This window comes from Hyla sarda, chromosome 2 (assembly GCF_029499605.1).
Source record: "Hyla sarda isolate aHylSar1 chromosome 2, aHylSar1.hap1, whole genome shotgun sequence".
In the NCBI taxonomy this organism is placed as follows: Eukaryota; Metazoa; Chordata; class Amphibia; order Anura; family Hylidae; genus Hyla; species Hyla sarda.
This window is the reverse complement of record NC_079190.1, coordinates 219,638,486-219,664,290: the sequence shown is the minus strand read 5'-3', so window position 1 is coordinate 219,664,290 and position 25,805 is coordinate 219,638,486. Positions and strand designations below refer to the sequence as shown.

The 25,805-nt window shown below is 43.5% G+C and overlaps 1 protein-coding gene across 1 annotated transcript in view; it reads left to right on the top strand.

The window, feature by feature from the left end:
• UBE2G1 (ubiquitin conjugating enzyme E2 G1) overlaps positions 1–25,805 on the top strand; it is a 59,157-nt gene that overhangs the window by 17,800 nt on the left and 15,552 nt on the right. The gene's annotated exons all lie outside the window — the stretch shown is intronic.

The following is a 25,805-nucleotide window of genomic DNA, read 5'->3' as shown; positions in this document are numbered from 1 at the left end:
TAAAAATAAACATATTTGGTATCGCTTCGTGCGTAATTGTACAACCTATTAAAATATAACATTATGTATCCCGTAAGGTAAATGTAAAAAAAAAATACCAAACCACAGATTTGCAATTTTTATAATATCCCATAAAAAAAAGTTAAAAAGCGATTAAAAAGTCAGATCAATACCAAAATGGTACCGATACAAAAAACAGATTATGGCGCAAAGCATGAGTCCTCATACAGCCTGGTATGCGGAAAAAAAATAAAGCTACAGGGGTTAAAAAATGGCAATTAAAAAAAATTAGAAACGTTCAGAATTAGTAAAACATGACGTAAACGATACAAATCTGGTATCGCTGTAATCAGGCGCCTAAAGTATAAAACTAACATGTTACCTCAACCACAAGGTAAATGGCGCAGAAAAGAAAACAACCAAATCTGCAAAATTATCTCTTACTATTTCCATTTCACTTCCCCAAATATATATATTTTTTGGTTCAGAGAATGTTATTTAAAAATTAAAAGGTATCATTATAGTAGGTAGTTATGGCTATTATAGGGCGAGGAGGAAAAAATTTGAACGTTAAAAGTGAAAATTGGTCCGGACAGGTGGATCGTCATGAGGGACAAGTAGATTTTGCTCCATTTTAGTCCCGTGGACAAGTAGTTTTTTATAAAATTTCCACACCCCTGATGTATAAGGAAATTATGCAGGAATCTGCCTCAAATGACCTAGTGTGCATGGGTTTCTTCATGGAGAAGTAAAGGATTTCGGCTTTTCCACTGAGGAAATTCAGTAAGACGATTATGTGAATGGACCCTTACAGACTCGCAGATCACAGATGTTCTGGTTGTACAACTTGTCTGACACTTCAGATTGTGCCACCAAAATTCTTCTATAGCCATAGCCTTACATGAAATTAGTTTGCATATCCTTTCAACAAATTGTAGTGTTAAATAGATGCCCAAACAGGAAGTACACTGATTACAGTGAAACAGGAAGTACACTGATTACAGTGAAACAGGAAGTACAGTGAAACAGGAAGTACACTGATTACAGTGAAACAGGAAGTACACTGATTACAGTGAAACAGGAAGTACAGTGAAACAGGAAGTACACTGATTACAGTGATTCCCCTCAGCTCTTCATTAGTCCTCCCACAGCATTCTTGCCAATTCCCACTTTCGTAGCTGTGGCTTTAATGTCCCACCCAAAGCTGCTATAGAGTATTTTAGTATATGTTCACACACTGCAGATTTGCAGCAGATCTACAACCTGATTTAACATGCATTTGTTTTGACAGAAACACTGCACACTTTCTTTTATGGATCTGCAATCTCTGCAGTGTGTAAACTACTTCCATCATGGAACAGTCACCCAGCAGCTGTTGTTTTAATCTACCTGACTGCTCCTTTGCCTGTGGTATGGTTTATCACAAGGCAGCATTGTAAAAACACTTAACATTCTTCCCTAAGAGTACGTTCACACATACAGGATCCTGTGCAGATTTGATGCGCAGGATTTGTAACTGCAGATTAGAATCGGTGGTCAGTCATTTAGTTCACATTGAAATCTGCAGCAGAAAATCCTGTGCATCTAATCTTGCGCATCAAATCTGTGTATATGTGAATGTACCCTAAATGTCCCAATAAAATGTCCCCCACCACACACACACACTTGTGAAAATATAGAACAGAAGGTGGGGCTTAGCTCAGAGACTAGATCCAACCAAGCTTCCTAACAAAGTAGAGGGTGATGTGTTGCCTTGAGAGGAGGAGCCAGGGTGCGTCTGAGACACCACAGTGAAGAGAAAACATCTGCATAGCTTCCTGTCACTGCGAGTCTAGCAAAAATATGCTGAGGTCAGTAAAATTTGTAAAAGTACTATATAAAAAAGATATACTGTATGTCCTGGGGTTTTTATTTAAATACAATTTTCTGATACCAGAATATCCCTTTAAAGGGGACAACTTAGTAATGATATCTATAACATAACATGATATCCAGAGCATTTTGGCGCTAGGATCACTCGGAAATGCCCCATCTCATAGTGGGCAATGCGTTTCTGTATGGACTCCCCAGTGAGCAGACATGTCTATTCTTTCTGCAGACTCCCGAATCGGGATTTGCGTGGATGTGCACAGTGCAGCAGAATTCCCTTAAAATCTCTTTTGGTCTCTGCTGCAGCGGAATTCTGCATGGAAATTCCATTGTGTGAACATAGCCTTATGTTTTTTTTTTTTTTTTTTTTTTTATTGCAGTAAAATTGCAGTGAAAAAACTGCAACAAAAACATGCATAAAGAAAAAAAACACCTGTAGTTTTTTTATGCAATGTATGCTTTGTGTTAAATTTTTCTTTTTTGGAGTATTTGAAAATGTCAGCTTGTATAGGGTCTCTTAGTAAGGTTTTATGTTTAGGAAGCTTGCTTTCCTGTAGGAAATCCTATCTGCCAAGGATGTAAAATGAGATATGACTTCAAAGATGACACGAAGATCCCAAGACACTGGTAAAATAGCTGCTAACTTCTGTTCAATGTTTAGAGCACTGAAAAACTATTACAAATTTAGTTTTAACCCATTAAGGACCAACACAAGTAAACCTGTACGCCCCTGAAAGACCAGGCCTGTTTTTTCAAATCGGGGATGTCTGACTTTATTAGAGAATAACTCTGGTAACGTTTTGCCAATCACAATAATTCTGACATTGTTATTTTTTTTTTTTTTGTCACAAGTTGTCCTTCATGTACATAGTAAAAGTAAGCCAATATTAAAAATTAAGATTTTTTGCTATTTTAACACTAATAGGTTGCATATATTTATACTTACTGACCAAATAGTTTATTAAACTTATACTTTCAGATGTCTACTTTTATTTTGACAGCATTTTTATTTTTATTTTTAATTCACATTTTAAATTAATTAGAAGCCTAACAATTTAACTTGAAATTTTGAAAAGTACAACTTTTATGTGCTATGCAAGGTTTGCAGAAATTTGAAGGTGGTAGAACATAGGAACACCCCCCAAATGACCCCATTTTAAAAACTAGACCCTTCAAGGTATTCGCTAGGGGGTACAGTGAGTATTTTAACACCATAGTTTTTTGGCAGGAATTATTACAAAGTCAGTGTAAAAAATTTGAAATTTGCATTTTTTTCACAAATGCATCATTTGTGGGCCATTCTTTGTACATCACTACTGATATTGCAAGAAATGCACCTTTATATTTTATTAAGCTGCTCGGCCCGTGTTTGGAAATATCCCCGCTTAGGCCATATTTGGTTCCTTGGCCGTGTGGTAGGACCCAGAAGGAGAGGAGCGCCATTTGGCTTTCAGTGCATCATTTTAGGCCGAATGGATTGTAGGCTGCACTTCATGCCTGCAAAGGGTTTTAGCTGCCAGAACCATACAGAACCCCCACAAGTGACCCCATTTTGGAAACTACACCCCGTAAAGTATTCATCTAGACCAAAAGGGAGTACTTTGAGTCCTTTTTGTGTGGCTGGAATGGGTACAAAATCAGTGGGAAAAAAAAAAAAATTTCACAATTGCATCATTTGTAGGACATATATTTTGTACATTGCATCTGAAAAGTAGAAAATGCGCCCCATATTTTATTACGCTGTTTTTCCCGTGTTCGGTAATACCCCGCTTAGGCCATATTTGGTTGCATGGCCACATGGTGGGACCCAAAAGGAGAGGAGCCCCATTTGGCTTTCAGGATATCATTATACAAATTATAGGCCGCACTTCAACTTGCAAAGCATTCTAGCTGTCAGAACAATCCTGCACCCCCAGAAGTGACCCCATTTTCGAAACTACGCCCCCTAAAGTATTCACCTAGGGCAAAAGTGAGTATGTTGAGCCCTTATTGTGTGGCTAGAATTATTTATTTTTCCCCACAAATTCTTTATTTGTGGGAAATCATTCTGGTAAGTCGCTTTTAAATGGAGGAAATGCGCCCCGTATTTTATCACCCTGTTCGTCACGGGCTGGGCAGTACCCCTACTTAGGCTATTTCTGGTTGCTTCACCGCCTGGTAGGACCAAGAAGGAGAGGAGCCCCCCTTTGGCTTTCAGGGCATCATTATATGAATAGTCCCCATTCATACTGCATTTCTGCAGTATAGGTGTCCGTTGTCATGTCAAAAAAGGGATGCCAATGTATATTGTAGCAGTCTCATTCAGAAATAAATGGAGATGCTACAGTATACATCAGCATCACTCTTTTTGACGTGATGCTGACGGATACCTCTAACAGTGCACAAACTCAGTATGAACGGGACGCAGTGTAGGGGCACAGAGCACATCCGCGGCTTATTTCACACCGCGGATGCCCCCCAGCAGTCACAAGGGGCGAGATCACTGCTGTGGCTGGGTAGCTCAGTGTATCCTCTCATGACTGCCGGTGGGAAATCCGCCGCTATGAGTGGACACACAAAGCTACCTAGCCGCAGCAGGGAGCTCATTATTGTGACTGCTGGCGGGCATCCGCAGCATGTAATATGCTGCGGATGTGCGCCGTGTGATCCTACACATTATGCATTTTTATTTTTGATTATATTTATTTAATGTATTTTTTTTACACTTTAAAAAAAAAATATTACAATTTTTTTCCTTTGTCTTTACACTTTCTTTTTTACACTTTTATTTATTTTAGATTTTTTTACTTTTTTTTTTTTAATGCTTTGGAATACTTAGTATTCCAAAGCATTGCAGTTATATGCTGTCTTCCAGTTTTACACTAGCAGGCAGCATATCAGGATGTGCCTCAGGCACGTCCTGTCAGGCAATAACCGGGGCAGACCTGGGGGTCCTAGTAAAGACCCCTGGCTGCCCAGGTAAGCAGCAGCACCCCGCGATAGTGGCGGGGTGCTACAGGAGAGAGACAGAGGGAGCCCCCTCCCTCTGTCAAAACTTCTTACAGCTCGCGGTCGCTTCCGACCGCGGCTGTAAGAGTTAAACTACCGGGACCGAAGTTTTCTTCTGTCCCGGTAGTAACTCAGGTCCCCGCCTGCCGGGGATTACACACAGCACCCCGGGATCGCGCTGCAGGGGTGACAGAGGGAGCTCCCTCCCTCTGTCATAACACTTACAGCCAGCGGTCACTTCCGACCGCGGCTGTAAGCGTTAAAATGCCAAAAAAAGGGTTAAAAGGCATTGCGGCAGGGTCCCGGCTGTGTGTTACAGCCGAGTCCCTGCTGCGATCTCGTGGGTGCACTGGGCAGCACCCACGAGAGCCATGGACGAGTATACACGTCCTAATGGCTGAACATGCATTTAGCCTGGACGTGTATACACGTCCATGGCCCTTAAGGTGTTAACATAGTGGTAACATTTTGTGGTAACTTGCACCATTTCTTGGTGAAAAATCCCCAAATTTTATGAAAAATTAGAAAATTTAGCATTTTTCTAACTTTGAAGCTCTCTGCTTGTAAGGAAAATGGATATTCCAAATATATATTTTTTTGGTTCACATATATAATATGTCTACTTTATGTTTGCATCATAAAATTGACAAGTTTTTACTTTTGGAAGACACCAGAGGGCTTCAAAGTTCCGCAGCAATTTTCCAATTTTTCACAAAATTTTCAAACTCACTATTTTTCAGGGACCAGTTCAGGTTTGAAGTGGATTTGAAGGGTCTTCATCTTAGAAATTCCACACAAATGACCCCATTATAAAAACTGCACCCCCCCCCCCCCCCCCAAAGTATTCAAAATGACATTCAGTCAGTGTTTTAACCCTTTAGTTGTTTCACAGGAATAGCAGCAAAGTGAAGGAGAAAATTCACAATCTTCATTTTTTTACACTCGCATGTTCTTGTAGACCCAATTTTAGAATTTTTACAAGGGGTAAAAGGTGAAAATGTATACTTATGTTTGTAGCCCAATTTCTCTCGAGTAAGCACATACCTCATATGTCTATGTAAAGTGTTCGGCGGGCGCAGTAGAGAGCTCAGAAGCGAAGGAGCGACAAGGGGATTTTGGAGAGTACGTTTTTCTGAAATGGTTTTTGGGGGGAATGTTGCATTTAGGAAGCCCCTATGGTGCCAGAACAGCAAAAAAAAAACACATGCCATACCATTTTGGAAACTAGACCCCTTGAGGAACGTAACAAGGAATAAAGTGAGCCTTAATACCCCACAGGTGTTTCACAACTTTTGCATATGTAAAAAAAATGTTTTCACTAAAATGTGTTTCCCCCCCAAATTTCACATTTTTACAAGGGTTAATAGCAGTAAATACCCCCCAAAATTTGTAACCCCATCTCTTGAGTATGGAGGTACCCCATAAGTTGACCTGAAGTGCATTACAGGCGAACTACAATGTTCAGAAGAGAAGGAGTCATATTTGGCTTTTTGAGAGCAAATTTTGCTCGGGGGGGGCATGTCGCATTTAGGAAGCCCCTATGGTGCCAGGACAGCAAAAAAATAAATCACATGGCATACCATTTTGGAAACTAGACCCCTTGAGGAATGTAATAAGGGGTACAGTGAGCATTTACCCCCCCCCCCCCACTGGTGTCTGTCAGATCTTTGGAATAGTGGGCTGTACAACATTTTTAATTTTCACAGCCCACTGTTATTAAGATCTGTCAGACACCAGTGTGGTGTAAATTCTCACTACACCCCTCATTACATTCTGTGAGGGGTGTCGTTTCCGAAATGGGGTCACATGTGTTTTTTTTTTTTTTTTGCGTTTGTCAAAACCGCTGTAACAATCAGCCACTCCTGTGCAAATCACCTCAAATGTACATGGTGCACTCTCCCTTCTGGGCCTTGTTGTGCGCCCCCAGAGCACTTTGCGCCCACATATGGGGTATCTCCGTAGTCTGGAGAAATTGCATTACAAATTTTGGGGGGCTTTTTTCCCTTTTACCTCTTGTCAAAATGAAAAGTATAGGGCAACACCAGCATATTAGTGTAAAAAATGTTACACTAATAAGCTGGTGTAGACCCCAACTTCACCTTTTCATAAGGGGTGAAAGGAGAAAAAGCCCCCCGAAATTTGTTATGCAATTTCTCCCGAGTACGGCGACACCCCATATGCGGCCCTAAACTGTTGCCTTGAAATACGACAGGGCTCCAAAGTGAAAGAGCGCCATATGCATTTTAGGCCTGAATTAGGGATTTGCATAGGGGTGGACATAGGGGTATTCTACGCCAGTGATTCCCAAACAGGGTGCCTCCAGCTGTTGCAAAACTCCCAGCATGCTTGGAAAGTCAAAGGCTGTCCGGCAATACTGGGAGTTGTTGTTTTGTAACAGCTGGAGGCTCCATTTTGGAAACAGTGGCGTACCAGACGTTTTTCATTTTTATTAGGGAGGGGGATGTGTGTATGTAGTGTTTTTAGGGTACAGTCACACGGGCGGGAGATTACAGCGAGTTTCCCGCTGCGAGTTTGAGCTGCCGCGCAAAATTTGCTGCATCGCAAACTTGCAGCCTGATACTCACTGTAAGCCCCCTGCCCATGTGAATGTACAAACTACAACTCCCAGCATGCACGGTCTATCAGTGCATGCTGGTAGTTATAGTTTTGCAACAGCTGGAGGCACACGGGTTGGGAAACACTGAGTTAGGAAACAGACAATGTTTCCCAACCAGTGTGCCTCCAGTTGTTGCAAAACCACAACTCCCAGCATTCTCAGGCATGCTGGAAGTAGTAGTTCGGCAACATCTTTAGAGCCAGATGTTGCCGAACTAAAACTCCCAGCATGCTTGGAGTTGTAGTTTTGCAACATCTGGAGGACTAATAAAAAAATTATTAAAAAATTATTAAAAGTTTTTTATATGCAAATGTGGTATCAAAAAAAGTACAGATCATGGCGCAAAAAATGAGCCCTCATACCGCCGCTTATACGGGAAAATAAAAAAGTTAGAGGTCATCAAAATAAAGGGATTATAAACGTACTAATTTGGTTAAAAAGTTTGTGATTTTTTTTAAGCACAACAATAATATAAAAGTATGTAATAATGGGTATCATTTTAATCGTATTGACCCTCAGAATAAAGAACACACCATTTTTACCGTAAATTGTACGGCGTGAAAACGAAACCTTCCAAAATTAGCAAAATTGCGTTTCTTTTTAATTTCCCCACAAAAAGTGTTTTTTGGTTGCGCCATACATTTTATGATATAAAGAGTTATGTCATTACAAAGGACAACTGGTCGCGCAAAAAAACAAACCCTCATACTAGTCTGTGGATGAAAATATAAGAGTTATGATTTTTAGAAGGAGAGGAGGAAAAAATGAAAACGTAAAAATTAAATTGTCTGAGTCCTTAAGGCCAAAATGGGCTGAGTCCTTAAGGGGTTAAGCAGGGGAACGGGTGGCAAGCTTTGCAACCCTGCGATGTATCAGTGTGTTTTAACTTTCACTTTTAAATCCCCCGCGGGGAGCCCTGAATGGCCGGTACCGAGGAGCCATTCAGGGCTCTCCGCTGGGTTTTTAAAATGAACATTGTGAGTGGCAGTGGGGGCCATATGTATATTAAAAGCACTGTGGGGGGCAAGATATTTAGCTCTGCAGGGGGGGGGGGGTTAGACAAATAGCCTATATATCAAGCCCCCCAGCGCATTTATAATATGCCCTCTGCTGCGCATTTATATGTATATACCCCCGCAGCGCATCTATAATGTGCCCCCATCTATAATGTGCCATCTATATACATATGTCACCGCAACACTATATGTGAAAAGCATTCTAGCGGCAGCATCGGCCGACCCAATGCTGCTGAAATACTTCTTTTCATTCGTAGAGCAGCGCCGGCATATGTATATAGAAGTGCTGTGGGGGGTCGGATAACACTATATGTCTGCACCCCCCCAGCGCTTCTATATACATATAACCCTGCAGCGCTATGAATGAAAAGTATTTCTATTAGCAGCGCATAATCCCTCAGCCCCTTTACTACAACCCCCATCATGGAACAGACTCTTCCATGATGGGGGTAGTAGTACGAACACTAAAGTAGCCTCCCCAGCTGTCTGCAGACTCCCGCAGCCAGGCAATTACTACTGATGTCACCTCCTCTGAGCATGCTCAGAAGTAATAACATATTATAAACCGGGTGCAAATCGATGACATAAAGGCTCATCCGTTTGCCATAGACGTCATTGTTAAAAATAACGTCCGTTAATTTACCCGTTTCTTGTGACTGGCGAAAAATTTGTGCATGTGCCGTTATTTCTCCCGTCACAACTAACGGACATTATTCATGATGGGCCATAACGGGTCATAACGGGTAATAAGTAAATCCCATAGACTTGAATGAGATTGTTTAACGGCCGTTTAACATGGGTTTTCTGACGGACGTTTGTAACGGATAAATTTTTAGGCTAAGTTTCCTCTTGATTTTTTTCTGGCAGTTTTTGGAAAACTGCCACTACAGTTATTGAGCCAAAGTCAGAAATGTATTCAAAAGGAATAGGACATATAAAGGAAGGACTTACACTTCTCCTCCCTTATGGATCCACTTCTGACTTTGGCTCAAAAACTGCAGTGGCAGTATTCCAAAAACTGCCAGAAGAAAAAAACAAGTGGAATCTTAGCCTTATAGTGTGAAAGCAGCCTAAGGCTAGCAAAGGGGAAGATGGTATTTGTAACTGCTGGAAAGGTACAGGGGTGTGGAAAAAAAAAAAAAATAAATAAATAAAAAAAATTTAAAAAAAACTTGTCCACGGGACTAAAATGGAGCAAAATCTACTTGTCCCTCATGACGATCCACCTGTCCGGACCAATTTTCACTTTAACGTTCACATTTTTTCCTCCTCGCCCTATAATAGCCATAACTACCTACTATAAGGATACCTTTTAATTTTTCAATAACATTCTCTGAACCCAAAAAATTAATAAATAAATATATACACTCCAACGTGTGTGTATGGTGTATGTTCCAGCATCACGTCCAAACGGCTAAAGATATTAACATGAAACTTGGCACACATTTTACTTATATGTCAACAACAAACATGGGGTAGGTGATTTAACCCTTACTCACCCCCATTTGCCAGGGGCGGGGTTTATGTTTAAAGTCCCATACAAGTCAATGGGAAATATATGTTACTGCATAACTTCCAAACGGCTTGAGATATTTCGGCTAGTTATAATATATTAGGTGAAGTGTGAAATTGAAATAGTAAAAGATAATTTTGCAGATTTGTATTGATCACGGCATCTGAGGGGTTAATGGTGGACATCCATGCGATCGCAGATGTCCGCCATTACCAGCAGGTCCCTGCCTGCTATCAGCAGCCGGGACCTGCTGCGTATGACCCGAGCATCGCTCCAATGCTCGCCGTTATGCTTAGGACGTAAATGTACGTCCTGGTGGGTTAAGTACCAGCTCACCAGGACGTACATTTACGTCCGGCGTCGTTAAGGGGTTAAACATATTACATTAGAAAGATTTTTTTTATTTACCATAAGGAGTACAATAGAGAAAATTAGTTTTAAAGGGTAGCTCCCACCATCATGTATTTTTTTTTTTCTGTCCCTGCCTATTTCCCTTCTATCCCTAACACCCTCCCTGCCTTTATTATTATTATTTTTTTACTATTTTAAAAATGGCATTTAGTCTGCCTGGTAGTGTGCTTACTACCAGGCGACTTCCCCAGCAGGAACCACGTCACTGATGCCTGCTGGGGGCCAACTTTCGCCCTTAGTTCTCCTAAAAGGGTGCCTCCAGCTGTTTCACCACTACAACTCCCAGCATGCCCTGACATCTACTGGCTGTCAGAGCATGCTGGGAGTTGTAGTGGGGAAACAACTGGAGGCACACCGTGATGGCTGCACATCCCGCTCCCCGCCGCGCGGCCCACAGCCCGCAACCCCCGGCCCCCGTCGCGCCGCTCAACTCCCTCCCCACCCCCCTTAGTTCACCTATTCGGTGTCCCTCCAGCTGTTTCCCAACTACAACTCCCAGCTTGCCCTGACATCTATTGGCTGTCAGGGCATGCTGGGAGTTGTAGTGGGGAAACAACTAGAGGAACACCGTGATGGCCCATCCCGCTCCTGCTGCGCAGCCCGCAACCCCCCTGGCCCTGCTGCGCCGCACAACCCACTACCCCCCCTCCTCCCCCCGCAAAAACATTTAGTAACAGACACAACATAGATAATCTTACCTGTCGGCCGAGGCCTGCCAGGGAGCCTGCGCACGTCCTCTTCATTCAAAGCGCTCGTTCCCGCCTGTCTGATTGACAGGCGGGAGCGAGCACCGCAGTGAATGAATTCTGACTCGTTGCCAGGCTTCAACGAGTCGAAATTCATTAGTGATGTCACTGCCCAATGCATTCGGCCACTAGGAGGGCGATCCCTAGTGGCTGAATTTAAGTGATTTTAAACTGTTTTAACCCCTTAAGGACGCAGCCCTTTTTCGCAATTATGACCACCGTCACTTTACGAATTAATAACGCGAAAACGCTTTTACCGAATATTCTGATTCAGAGATTGTTTTTTTGTGACATATACATATGACATCTACTTTATTTTGGTGGTAAATTTTCGGCATTAATTGCATCCTTTTTTGGTGAAAAATCCCAAAATTTCATGAAAGCTTTGAAGCTCTCTACTTGTAAGGAAAATGTATATTCCAAATAAATTGTATTTTTATTCACAAATACAATATGTCCACTTTATGTTGGCATCATAAAATGGACATATTTTTGCTTTTTGAAAAAATTAGAGGGCTTCAAAGTAGAGCAGCAATTTTCAAAAATTTCATGAAAAATGCTAAATCTGAAGGGACAGATGTTACAGAACTACAACTCCCAGCATGCCTGGGCAGTCGAGGCATGCTGAGAGTTGTAGTTTGGCAACATCTGGAGGGCTACTGTTTGGGCACCACTGTAACAGTGGTCTCCAAACTGTGACCCTCCAGATGTTGCAAAACTACAACTCCCAACATGCCCAGACAGCCTTTGGCTGCCACAGTAAAGATCGTTTTACTTTCACTTTCAATTCCCCCCCCCCCCCCACTGACGATTCCCTACCTGAGCAAAGATCCAGCAGGCTCCAGCGAAGATCCCAGGTCCCCGGGCATCTTCTCCTGCAGGTACGGCCTCCATCTTCTTCCCAGATCCCCTTGACATCCAGGGGCGGGCAGAACTCCGTTCTGACTAATGGCAGGGGATAGGAGGAGATCTCAGCTTTGCGACCTCACTCCTATCCCGGGCTGTTGCTGACAGCTCCGATCAGCCCTATTTTCCGGGTGATCGGGTCACCAGAGACCTGATCAGCCTGGAATTGGAGAAAATCGCATGTCTGAATTGACATGCGATTTTCTCCGATCGCCGACATGGGGGGGGTCTCAGGACTCCCCTGGGCGATGTGCCGGGGTGCCTGCTGAATTATTTCAGCAGGTATCCGGCTCCGGTCCCCAACCGGCTAGCGGTGGGGACCGAATTTCCCACGGGCGTATGGATACGCCCTCGGTCCTTAAGGACTCGGAATGTAGGGCGTATCCATACACCATGTGTCCTGAAGAGGTTAAAATCACTTTTTTAAATTAAAGTATATTAGAGATATGTTGTAGTACTTAAGTACTACAACATATCAATTTTTTGATTTCATGACCGTGCCCATTTAATGATTGTGCCCATTTATGTTTGCTCTTAGCTCTGTTTGTGTTAGGCAGATTACTGCCGAAGTAAGACTTGTGAGCACTGATAAATGCAGACATGATATAGGAGTAGCTTGAATGCCTGAAGTGACCATAGTTTGACGCTGTCACTTGGACATGCCTGGCATATGTACCACAGCTTAGACAAGAGGCTTCTGGGCTGACCTTTTTAAGGGTTTGCCTGCAACTGCTGATCTAACACCGGATGCAAGCTGAGCTGTGCTGGCTCACAGTATATGGTTACGCAGGCATTCTGAGAGGGTGTATATTTTGAAGAATGGCTTACTACTGTACATGGAAAACTTGCTTCTGTCGGAGTACGAAATGTGCATTACTTTGCTCTGTAAAATGATTCAATACAGGTTATTTTAGTGGAGTGTTAACACAGATATGCTGTGGAACTGCTGCCCCCTCCCGAGCCTCATAGGGAATGTGTGTATTTAGATAGATCTATATGTATAGAGGGGTATATATATACAATTTCATTGTGCTGTGAAAGGGAACCTATATAACTGGGGCAACATTTTGTTATACATCATACAAAAAGGTTTGTTACCTTGTTTGCATGTTCTCCTGCCCATCCGCAATAGTGTCGAAAACAAATACGTTTTTATTGTCCTTCGCAGTGTTGTAATGAGGCTTAAAGCACAACTGTCATCATATTTTGACCCCCCCCCCCCCCCAACCACTATAATGGTGTTCCAGAGAATTATAAGGTGACTGAAGCCATACGTTTTATTGATGTTTGTTCTTCTTTTCTTACTAATAAAGACCTTTTATCCAAAAGTCAGGCACAGTCGGATAGGTGTGGCTTGGAGTTCGCCAAGCCCAGCTGCCAACACGCCTATCTTGCCTTCCAGCGCTGGGACAGTCAGGAGCAAACGCTCACTCTGTCAATTCAGAATGCGGCGGCGCGCGCACGTTAGAGCCGACGGGACGGGCGCATGTGCTGTGGATGCACTGTGTAGTAAGACAAAGCGGTCCCAGCGCTGGAAGGCAGGATTGTCTGACTGTGCCTGACTTTTGGATAAAAGGTTTTTATTAGTAAGAAAAGAAGAGCAAACATCAATAAAGGAATGGCTGCACTCACCTTATAATCATCTGGAACACCATTATAGTGGTCTGGGGGGGGGGTCAAAACATGATGACAGTTGCGCTTTAAGTAGTCATATAAGTGTGCAGCTTTCCAATGTACTCCCAGCGCCCAAAGCTGTAATCAAGCACTCAGTCCCTGGGCATGACGCGGCTTCTGGGCTAGGGCAATACTTTAGGGAGCAGGGGCAGTGACGTGGGGCTGAGCCTGAGTAATCCGGCATGATTACAGGTCGGGCTGCTGTGACTTCAGGATGCCGCACGCACATATAACTACTTAAAGGGGTACTCTGGCCCTGAGACATCTTATCCCATATCCAAAGGATAGGGGAAAAGATGTCACACAGCGGGTGTCCTGCCGCTGGGAACCCCCGCAATCTTGTATTCACCACCCACCTGTTTGGTGCCAGCTCACAAACAGCCAGGTGGCGACCACGGGGCCGGAGTATCGTGACGTCGCCCCCCGCTATGCAAGTTTATGGGAGGGGGTGTGACGGCCGTCACGCCCCCTCCCATAGACTTGCATAGCGGGGGCAGGGGTGACGTCACACGGGGCGGAGTCATGATGTCACGATACTCCGGCCCCGTGGTTGCCACCCGGCTGTTTGTGAGCTGACACCGTGGTGTGCAGCTCAAACAGGTGGGTGGTGAATACAGATTGCGGGGGTCCCCAGCAGCTGGACCCCCGCGGTGAGACATCTTATCCCCTATCCTTTGGATACAGGATAAGATGTCTCGGGGCCGGAGTACCCCGCATGAGGTGCAAGACTTGTTTTCTACACTAACGGATGGACAGGAGGACATCTAGACATGGTGAGGAACCTTACTGTATTTTACCTCTCACCACCAGTTATATAGGTTAAAATCTAGTTCCCCTTTAATAATGCTTGTGTAAGCCAAAATTGGGCTACCCCACGGCTATCAATTTGTTAAAGCGTACCTGTCATAGTGCAAAAAAAGAGAAAAAGTGATATGTTACTCAAGACCCAATCCTGATCATGTGCATATCATTTTTATGTGTCTCTGACCTATATATCCAGAGATATAAGCATTTATCTTCTGGTGAGTTACTTTTTCATTGTGCAGGCTGGAGGGGGCGTGTCAGTCTGTCTCCCTCACAGGAGCAAGCCTGGGCCGTCAGCCAATTGGTACTCTCTACTCTGTAACCCTTTCCTCTCTGGTTTTATGCTGTGTCATGTGTCAGAGGAAGATACTTGGAGCTTGCCTGCAGTAATCAGAAGACATTATGGTGAATTCATAACAGGATAAAATGTATAAATATAAGAATAGATCTTTATAAAATGATTTATAGATAAAAGTACAGCATTTTTATGAATACATGTTCTATCTGTTTTATCTTTGTCATTCAGGAGTCCGAGAAAGCTTTGACTATTTCAGCATGCTGGGAGTTGTAGTTTAGTAACAACTGAAGCTGCAATGTTTGTAAATAACTGTGTTAGAGCAGTGTTGCCTCCAGCTGTTTTAAAACTACAGCTCCCAGCATGTCCACACATAATTTATCTGTAGTTTTGCATACACAATAGAAATCTCCTATACAGGATACTAGGGATCGACCGATATCGTTTTTTTAGGACCGATACCGATAATCGGTGGAGGTTAGGGCCGATAGCCGATAACTTATATCGGAATATCAGTATAAGTTATCGGCTATTTATCCCCCCGCTACACCGCTGCAGATCATTGATTTAAAGAGGGGGCTTTAAATCAATGAACTGCAGTGGCTTTTGCGGTGCCATAGACCGTCGCCACCGCCACCCGCTTCTCTCCCCCTGCCTTTCCGGGGGTCCTGAGTCCTATCACTGTCTCCCCCCCCCCCCAACCGCCGCACCATGCCGCGTCGCACCCCCCACCGCACCATCATGGTCCCATTGCCTCCCCCATCCCCAGTTTTATAATTATCTGTTCCCGGGGTCCACTCTACATCTGGCTCCGGTGGCGTCCACCTGAGCTGTCACTGTGCGCACTGACGGTGATGTCACGTCACTCGTCATTGCGCACAGCGTAACACAGGGCGCAGCAGGAGCCAGAAGTAGCGTGGACCCCGGTAACAGGTAATTATGAAAACGGGGATGGGGGAGGCAATGGGGCCGGGGCGGTGTGGTGGGTCAGGGGGGCGGGGCAGGGGGCGGGGCATTATCGGCTTATCAGCAAGGTAATTGCCGATAAGGATAATGCCCAAAATCGTGATTATCGGCCAAACCGATAATCGGTCGATCCCTACTGGATACCGGTATGCTTTGCGGCCAGTATCCATTATGCTGTAAAATCTAGACGAGTCTGTCTGGCTAAAAGACAGGCGACCCCTAGTGGTGGCTATTTTGAGCTTGAATTTCAGGTGAAAATTTAAATATTTTTTAACATGTGTATATTGTGAAATGTCATATTATGAGCCCTGCAATATATGAAAAGTTTTTAACAATGACAGTGCCTCTTTAAGCAGCGCTTCCTGCATTTACAAATGTACTGTCTTCCTTTTGCTGTGTTACCTTCTTTAGGCATCCATGCTCAGTTCAACTGCATATTGTTTTAGTCTCTACTGTGTATGCATGCAAGTGGATTGTGGGAAAATTGTACGGCAAGTGGTACGGACATTAGAGATCACTGTGGCACTTTAACAGTTTTCGTGCGCATACCTAGTGGTCCAATTGCTCTAGCCCCACCTAATTCAACCCCTTCCAATAAAAAAAGAAAATATACATGTTTGGTATATTGGTATGGCTTTATGGGGAATTGTCTGAACAATTAAATTATCACACTTTGGCCAAAGTTGTAAATGCTAAAAAATCGAACTGGCAAAATTGCTTATGGCCACATCACATCCTAGAAAAATGTTAATAAAAATTAATGTCAAGTGGTAACTAATAAAATTAAAAAAAAAAACACTTCACAGCACAAAAATTAGCCCTTAGAAGTCAAAATCCAGGTTCCTAACTTTTTTTGCGGGCTTCTAAATTCAGAGCGAATGTCAAGCCCTGCCTTACAGTATGGGATAGGGAAGGAATAGACTGCCTTACAGTATGGGATATGGGATTGAATAGACTGCCTTACAGTATGGGATATGGGATTGAATAGACTGCCTTACAGTATGGGATATGGGATTGAATAGACTGCCTTACAGTATGGGATAGGGAAGCAATAGACTGCCTTACAGTATGGGATAGGGATGGAATAGACTGCCTTACAGTATGGAATAGGGAAGGAATAGACTGCCTTACAGTATGGGATAGGGAAGGAATAGACTGCCTTACAGTATGGGATAGGGATGGAATAGACTGCCTTACAGTATGGGATAGGGAAGGAATAGACTGCCTTACAGTATGGGATAGGGATGGAATAGACTGCCTAACAGTATGGGATAGGGAAGGAATAGACTGCCTTACAGTATGGGATAGGGATGGAATAGACTGCCTTACAGTATGGGATAGGGAAGGAATAGACTGCCTTACAGTATGGGATAGGGATGGAATAGACTGCCTAACAGTATGGGATAGGGAAGGAATAGACTGCCTTACAGTATGGGATAGGGATGGAATAGACTGCCTTACAGTATGGGATAGGGATGGAATAGACTGCCTTACAGTATGGGATAGGGAAGGAATAGACTGCCTTACAGTATGGGATATGGGATTGAATAGACTGCCTTACAGTATGGGATATGGGATTGAATAGACTGCCTTACAGTATGGGATAGGGATGGAATAGACTGCCTTACAGTATGGGAAGGAATAGACTGCCTTACAGTATGGGATATGGGATTGAATAGACTGCCTTACAGTATGGGATGGAATAGACTGCCTTACAGTATGGGATAGGGATGGAATAGACTGCCTTACAGTATGGGATATGGGATTGAATAGACTGCCTTACAGTATGGGATAGGGATTGAATAGACTGCCTTACAGTATGGGATAGGGATGGAATAGACTGCCTAACAGTATGGGATAGGGATGGAATAGACTGCCTTACAGTATGGGATAGGGATGGAATAGACTGCCTTACAGTATGGGATAGGGATGGAATAGACTGCCTTACAGTATGGGATAGGGATGGAATAGACTGCCTTACAGTATGGGATAGGGATGGAATAGACTGCCTTACAGTATGGGATAGGGATGGAATAGACTGCCTTACAGTATGGGATAGGGATGGAATAGACTGCCTTACAGTATGGGATAGGGATGGAATAGACTGCCTTACAGTATGGGATAGGGATGGAATAGACTGCCTTACAGTATGGGATAGGGAAGGAATAGACTGCCTTACAGTATGGGATAGGGAAGGAATAGACTGCCTTACAGTATGGGATAGGGATGGAATAGACTGCCTTACAGTATTGGATAGGGAAGGAATAGACTGCCTTACAGTATGGGATAGGGATGGAATAGACTGCCTTACAGTATGGGATAGGGAAGGAATAGACTGCCTAACAGTATGGGATATGGGATTGAATAGACTGCCTTACAGTATGGGATATGGGATTGAATAGACTGCCTTACAGTATGGGATAGGGATGGAATAGACTGCCTTACAGTATGGGAAGGAATAGACTGCCTTACAGTATGGGATATGGGATTGAATAGACTGCCTTACAGTATGGGATGGAATAGACTGCCTTACAGTATGGGATAGGGATGGAATAGACTGCCTTACAGTATGGGATATGGGATTGAATAGACTGCCTTACAGTATGGGATAGGGATTGAATAGACTGCCTTACAGTATGGGATAGGGATGGAATAGACTGCCTAACAGTATGGGATAGGGAAGGAATAGACTGCCTTACAGTATGGGATAGGGATGGAATAGACTGCCTTACAGTATGGGATAGGGAAGGAATAGACTGCCTTACAGTATGGGATAGGGAAGGAATAGACTGCCTTACAGTATGGGATAGGGATGGAATAGACTGCCTTACAGTATGGGATAGGGAAGGAATAGACTGCCTTACAGTATGGGATAGGGAAGGAATAGACTGCCTTACAGTATGGGATAGCGATGGAATAGACTGCCTTACAGTATGGGATAGGGAAGGAATAGACTGCCTTACAGTATGGGATTTGGGATTGAATAGACTGCCTTACAGTATGGGATAGGGATGGAATAGACTGCCTTACAGTATGGGATAGGGATGGAATAGACTGCCTTACAGTATGGGATAGGGAAGGAATAGACTGCCTTACAGTATGGGATAGGGAAGCAATAGACTGCCTTACAGTATGGGATAGGGATGGAATAGACTGCCTTACAGTATGGAATAGGGAAGGAATAGACTGCCTTACAGTATGGGATAGGGAAGGAATAGACTGCCTTACAGTATGGGATAGGGATGGAATAGACTGCCTTACAGTATGGGATAGGGAAGGAATAGACTGCCTTACAGTATGGGATAGGGATGGAATAGACTGCCTAACAGTATGGGATAGGGAAGGAATAGACTGCCTTACAGTATGGGATAGGGATGGAATAGACTGCCTTACAGTATGGGATAGGGAAGGAATAGACTGCCTTACAGTATGGGATAGGGATGGAATAGACTGCCTTACAGTATGGGATAGGGAAGGAATAGACTGCCTTACAGTATGGGATAGGGATGGAATAGACTGCCTTACAGTATGGGATAGGGATGGAATAGACTGCCTTACAGTATGGGATAGGGAAGGAATAGACTGCCTTACAGTATGGGATATGGGATTGAATAGACTGCCTTACAGTATGGGATATGGGATTGAATAGACTGCCTTACAGTATGGGATAGGGATGGAATAGACTGCCTTACAGTATGGGAAGGAATAGACTGCCTTACAGTATGGGATATGGGATTGAATAGACTGCCTTACAGTATGGGATGGAATAGACTGCCTTACAGTATGGGATAGGGATGGAATAGACTGCCTTACAGTATGGGATATGGGATTGAATAGACTGCCTTACAGTATGGGATAGGGATTGAATAGACTGCCTTACAGTATGGGATAGGGATGGAATAGACTGCCTAACAGTATGGGATAGGGAAGGAATAGACTGCCTTACAGTATGGGATAGGGATGGAATAGACTGCCTTACAGTATGGGATAGGGATGGAATAGACTGCCTTACAGTATGGGATAGGGATGGAATAGACTGCCTTACAGTATGGGATAGGGATGGAATAGACTGCCTTACAGTATGGGATAGGGAAGGAATAGACTGCCTTACAGTATGGGATAGGGAAGGAATAGACTGCCTTACAGTATGGGATAGGGAAGGAATAGACTGCCTTACAGTATGGGATAGGGATGGAATAGACTGCCTTACAGTATGGGATAGGGAAGGAATAGACTGCCTTACAGTATGGGATAGGGATGGAATAGACTGCCTAACAGTATGGGATATGGGATTGAATAGACTGCCTTACAGTATGGGATATGGGATTGAATAGACTGCCTTACAGTATGGGATAGGGATGGAATAGACTGCCTTACAGTATGGGAAGGAATAGACTGCCTTACAGTATGGGATATGGGATTGAATAGACTGCCTTACAGTATGGGATGGAATAGACTGCCTTACAGTATGGGATAGGGATGGAATAGACTGCCTTACAGTATGGGATATGGGATTGAATAGACTGCCTTACAGTATGGGATAGGGATTGAATAGACTGCCTTACAGTATGGGATAGGGATGGAATAGACTGCCTAACAGTATGGGATAGGGAAGGAATAGACTGCCTTACAGTATGGGATTTGGGATTGAATAGACTGCCTTACAGTATGGGATAGGGATGGAATAGACTGCCTTACAGTATGGGATAGGGATGGAATAGACTGCCTTACAGTATGGGATAGGGATGGAATAGACTGCCTTACAGTATGGGATAGGGAAGGAATAGACTGCCTTACAGTATGGGATAGGGATGGAATAGACTGCCTTACAGTATGGGATAGGGAAGGAATAGACTGCCTTACAGTATGGGATTTGGGATTGAATAGACTGCCTTACAGTATGGGATAGGGATGGAATAGACTGCCTTACAGTATGGGATAGGGATGGAATAGACTGCCTTACAGTATGGGACATGGGATGGAATAGACTGCCTTACAGTATGGGACATGGGATGGAATAGACTGCCTTACAGTATGGGACATGGGATGGAATAGACTGCCTTACAGTATGGGATAGGGATGGAATAGACTGCCTTACAGTATGGGATAGGGATGGAATAGACTGCCTTACAGTATGGGATAGGGAAGGAATAGACTGCCTTACAGTATGGGATAGGGATGGAATAGACTGCCTTACAGTATGGGATAGGGAAGGAATAGACTGCCTTACAGTATGGGATAGGGATGGAATAGACTGCCTTACAGTATGGGACATGGGATGGAATAGACTGCCTTACAGTATGGGACATGGGATGGAATAGACTGCCTTACAGTATGGGACATGGGATGGAATAGACTGCCTTACAGTATGGGACATGGGATGGAATAGACTGCCTTACAGTATGGGATAGGGATGGAATAGACTGCCTTACAGTATGGGATAGGGATGGAATAGACTGCCTTACAGTATGGGATAGGGAAGGAATAGACTGCCTTACAGTATGGGATAGGGATGGAATAGACTGCCTTACAGTATGGGATAGGGATGGAATAGACTGCCTTACAGTATGGGATAGGGATGGAATAGACTGCCTTACAGTATGGGATAAGGATGGAATAGACTGCCTTACAGTATGGGACATGGGATGGAATAGACTGCCTTACAGTATGGGAGAGGGAAGGAATAGACTGCCTTACAGTATGGGATAGGGATGGAATAGACTGCCTTACAGTATGGGATAGGGATGGAATAGACTGCCTTACAGTATGGGATAAGGATGGAATAGACTGCCTTACAGTATGGGACATGGGATGGAATAGACTGCCTTACAGTATGGGATATGGATTGAATATGATACTAGCACTTTTTTTCTGGGCCTATTCCCTAGGCCTGGTTTGTGCTATGTGCAGCCACAGCCCTTTCCTGATTTTGTGGCTTGCATAAGATCAGTGTTGGGTTTCCATGAAGTCAAATGGTTGGCTGGTGACTATAAGCACAAACTTGGAAAGTTTGGATACCGCTCATAGCTCTGAATTTAGCTAGCGGGTTCTTTCTGCTTAGTCATGTTTTAATAGCTGAGTTGTTTTTGTTCCATTGCCTGTAAAGACAAGCAGGACAGCTGCAGGAATCTCCAGCCTTATTATGTGCACTGTGGCCGTGCATTCGCTGTGTCCTGATCATTCCAGAAAATGTATGCTGCAACGCGCGTGCTGATCCCTCAGCTCGTTCAGGCGGCTAGTAATTGTTGGTGTGAATGTAGTTCAGTAGCTCACAATGTGTGTGCTTTTCAACTGCGAGCAGGGAGTGATTCTTGAAATGCAAAACTGGGTCTGTTTTGCAGTTAGAAGTGTTTAGGTTTATTTCCTAAAAAGCAGAATATTGCCTTTGTTCTACTAGGATTAAAGTGTACTGTGCTGTATGCAATTACGTGTCCTGCAATGTACTATACTTAAAGAAAACAAAGCAGCATCATATCTGTTAATATGCAGACCTAGGTTTCCATAGTACCAGACTACAAACCTTATGTGGTCTGGTCCTTCAGTCATACTCAATCTGTTTCTTGCTTTTCACTAACTTGCACTTGTCAGGCTGGCGTTTAAAGGGATATTTCTATGGATAGGGGATAAGAATTCGATCCCAGGTATCTCTGGTGACCCCATAGATTATACACAGAACGCATGCTATCCCCATTGCTCCATACAGAGTTGAGAGAGATGGCCCACCTCTTAAAGAGCCTTGGGGGGGGGCGGTCCTTGGGGGTCTGAACCCTGACAGCAGAAACAAGGGACTGAAGATAAGCAGTGTGTGTCTGCTCCTCTGGCTAAGAGCAAAAGTCAAAGTCCTGCTCATGGTGCCCATACATCAGCCCTTGGCGGTACACATGTCAACATCACCCCAGGCCGTACCGCACTTTGCTCTCGGGAGAAGTGGTAAGCCTTGGCCTACTCTTTCATCATAAATACATATGCCAAGAATGTGTGCCCTGATGCTGTCTGAAATAATGCAGCCCTGGTTGTAAACATGTGCGCAGCCGTTGAGATATAATGCTCCGCTGTACATGCAATACTGATGGCGGTGGAAGCTTCACTATGCATGTTTGTGCTGCTGAACCATGGCAGGATGCAGCCAGGGACCACAGGCTCACAAGGAGGGTAGGATCTATGGGTAATTGAGACAGTGGTTTCTTATCACAAGAATAAGCAAGAAGAGAAACATGTGGCAGCAAGGGAGAGCCGGGAGTGGACTCCCTAAGTGCACTCTTCTCCCAGCTTGTGCTACTGAGGAGTCTGAGCACTCAGATCACTGTGATCAAAACTTGTGATGTGTCACTATGACAATGTTTAAAGGGAACCAATCATCAGATTTTACCCTATATAATGCTTGGCAAAGCATTTATATAGGGTAAAATCTTTATCCTCACCATCCCAGGGTGACACTCCTGTCCCCAGGGATGTGAGGATATGAACTTATAAACTAGTCACCGCCACAGCCGTAAGTAGTCCCCTGGGCAGGGAGCGCCTCTTATCAGGTCCTGTTACTTACGCCGGCAGGGATGTCCCCTCGGCTTGATTGCCGGGCTGCGTCATGGCTCTGCTCCGTCTGTTCAGTGAGTAGAGTGACGTGGCCTGTCAATCAAGCGGAGGGGGCGTCGCTGCCGGCTAAAGACATGGGACTAGGTGAGAGGAGCTCTCCACCCAGGGGGCTACTTACAGGGTGGCGGGGAGCATCTTATAAGTTCATATCCTCACCAACTCTGGGGGCAGGAGCGTCCCCCGGGGATGGTGAGGATAAAGATTTTACCCTTTGCCAAGCGTTATATACTGTAAAATCTGATGATTGTAAAGGAAAAGTTGCTGAATTGCCCATAGCAACCAATCAGATCGCTTCTTTTGTAAAATGAAAGAAGCAATCTTTCCCCTGGACTGGTTTTTGTAATGAAAGTGCCCATTTTACCTCTGTGGAAATCTGTGAATATAGAACTTTCTCTTTATGATCTCTTCATTGATGGTTTACTGATGTACATGCTTATTAGATTACAAGCTTGTGCTTGATATCCTCTAATACTCCAGATATAATCCAGTTATTGGGTGCATCAACATATGGAGATATCGTCGCAGCGCACAGTGATTTATTCCATCACATGGTTTCATAAAGTGGCAATGTTTCAGCTGCTACACAGTCCTGTTTAATCCGCACGTAATGGTCATTGCAGACCTATATAAGACCTGTACTTAATATAAATGGAAGGTGATCTTTCAGACAGGCTTGACATATGGCATTAAATGCACCTGTCGCCACCTTCTATGCAGAATGTATATAATTGCATTACAGATTTAGTTACTAGTCAGCTGAAGCTGTGTGCTGGCATCTTAAGCGTCTAGAAGACACATGAGATGGCAGCTTTTTCCTTGTTAAGTAACTGAACATGAATCTTATTCTTGACAAGAAATGAGGCTTCCCAATCTGCATTGTTTGTTTTTTAATCTTCTGGAACTTTCCAGGAAGTGACATGTGAAATAAAACTCCCCCCCCCCCCCCCCCCCCCCCATTTTTAGATAATACAAGATTTTTCAAATTAGTACTTTATTAGTTGTATTATATGTGAACCCTATTGTGTAATATTACAGCTCATAAGGCAGTTGCATCTATTTATAATTGGAAAGCCCCAGGAATCCTTTAACTTATGGGGTTTATAAACTGCTTGGGTCGGGGGCAATTGTTCAATGCCCATTGAGTTCTGTGCCCAAGCCCTGTTCTAATTAATAAAACTTGTGCATGGAACACCTGGGTGTCGGCCAGTTACCCTTGCAACCCAACCACAAAGCATGAATTGAATCTCTCCATGCTAAACTGCAGAGCGCCTGGCACCAAATCCCTAGAGTTTTCTCTTTCAAATTCACAGATTTCTATTGTGTGACCTGCACATTTCCATTTACATGAGGATCAAGGCAGTGGAACTGAGAGACATTACGTTTGGAGGGAGAATCAGAGGCACGCCAGAGGATATAAGCCGTACCAAGCATGTATTTGTAGACCCAGGATTTATATTTTTTTGTGATCTAAAATCCTATTTAATTGTCAGGCAACTCCTTATATAAATATATAAAAACATTTTTTTTTTTTTATTTTTTTTTTTTACTATTAGTAAAACATGGAAAATGTATTTTATTTTCTATCTGTAGTCATACTGACCTAGAGAATAAAGTTGCCTTTTACTTCAGGGTTCCAGGTGCTGGACAGTGTGTGTGGTGACCTGGGGAGTGAAGCATCCATTTCCTGATCCATGGGAGGGGGGGGGGGGTGGATCTTAAAACGAAATGTTAACATGTACTTTTCATAAAAAGAAAAAAAAAACGTTAACACCTAAAGGACAGAAAATCATAGGCTCCCGATCAGCTTAGAAGACAGCGAAAGGGCCCTTAACTGCACCCTCGCTGCCCGATCGGTGCCCCAATTCTGCAGCCAGCCATGGCAGGCTCTAGCAATAAAGCACTGATAACAATGATCAATGCTGTTCTATGGAACATCATTGAACAGTGTATGCAATCTAAAGATTGCATCTAATAGTCTAAAAGTTAATGAACCCCTTCCCTAATTAAACTTTCAATCACCCCCCCCTTTTCCCATAAAAAAAAGTAAAAAAAAAAAAAAAAAAGTGTGGTATCACCGCATGCATAAATGTCTGAATTATTCAAATATTCTGTTAATTAAACCACACGGTCAATGGTGTACACATGAAAAAAAAATACCAAAGTTCAGAATTGCGTAGTTTTGGTTCCTTCACATACCAGAAAAGAATGCGTAAAAAGTGATCAAAAAGTCCCATCCAAACAAAAATATTTTACCAATAAAAACTACAGATCACGGCGCAAAATGAGGCCTCATACATCCCCGTATATGGAAAATTAAGTGTTATAGGGATCAGAAGATGACTATTTTAAGAATACTTTTTTTCATACAAAAAGTTAGAATTTTTAACTGGTAGCTAAATAAAACCTA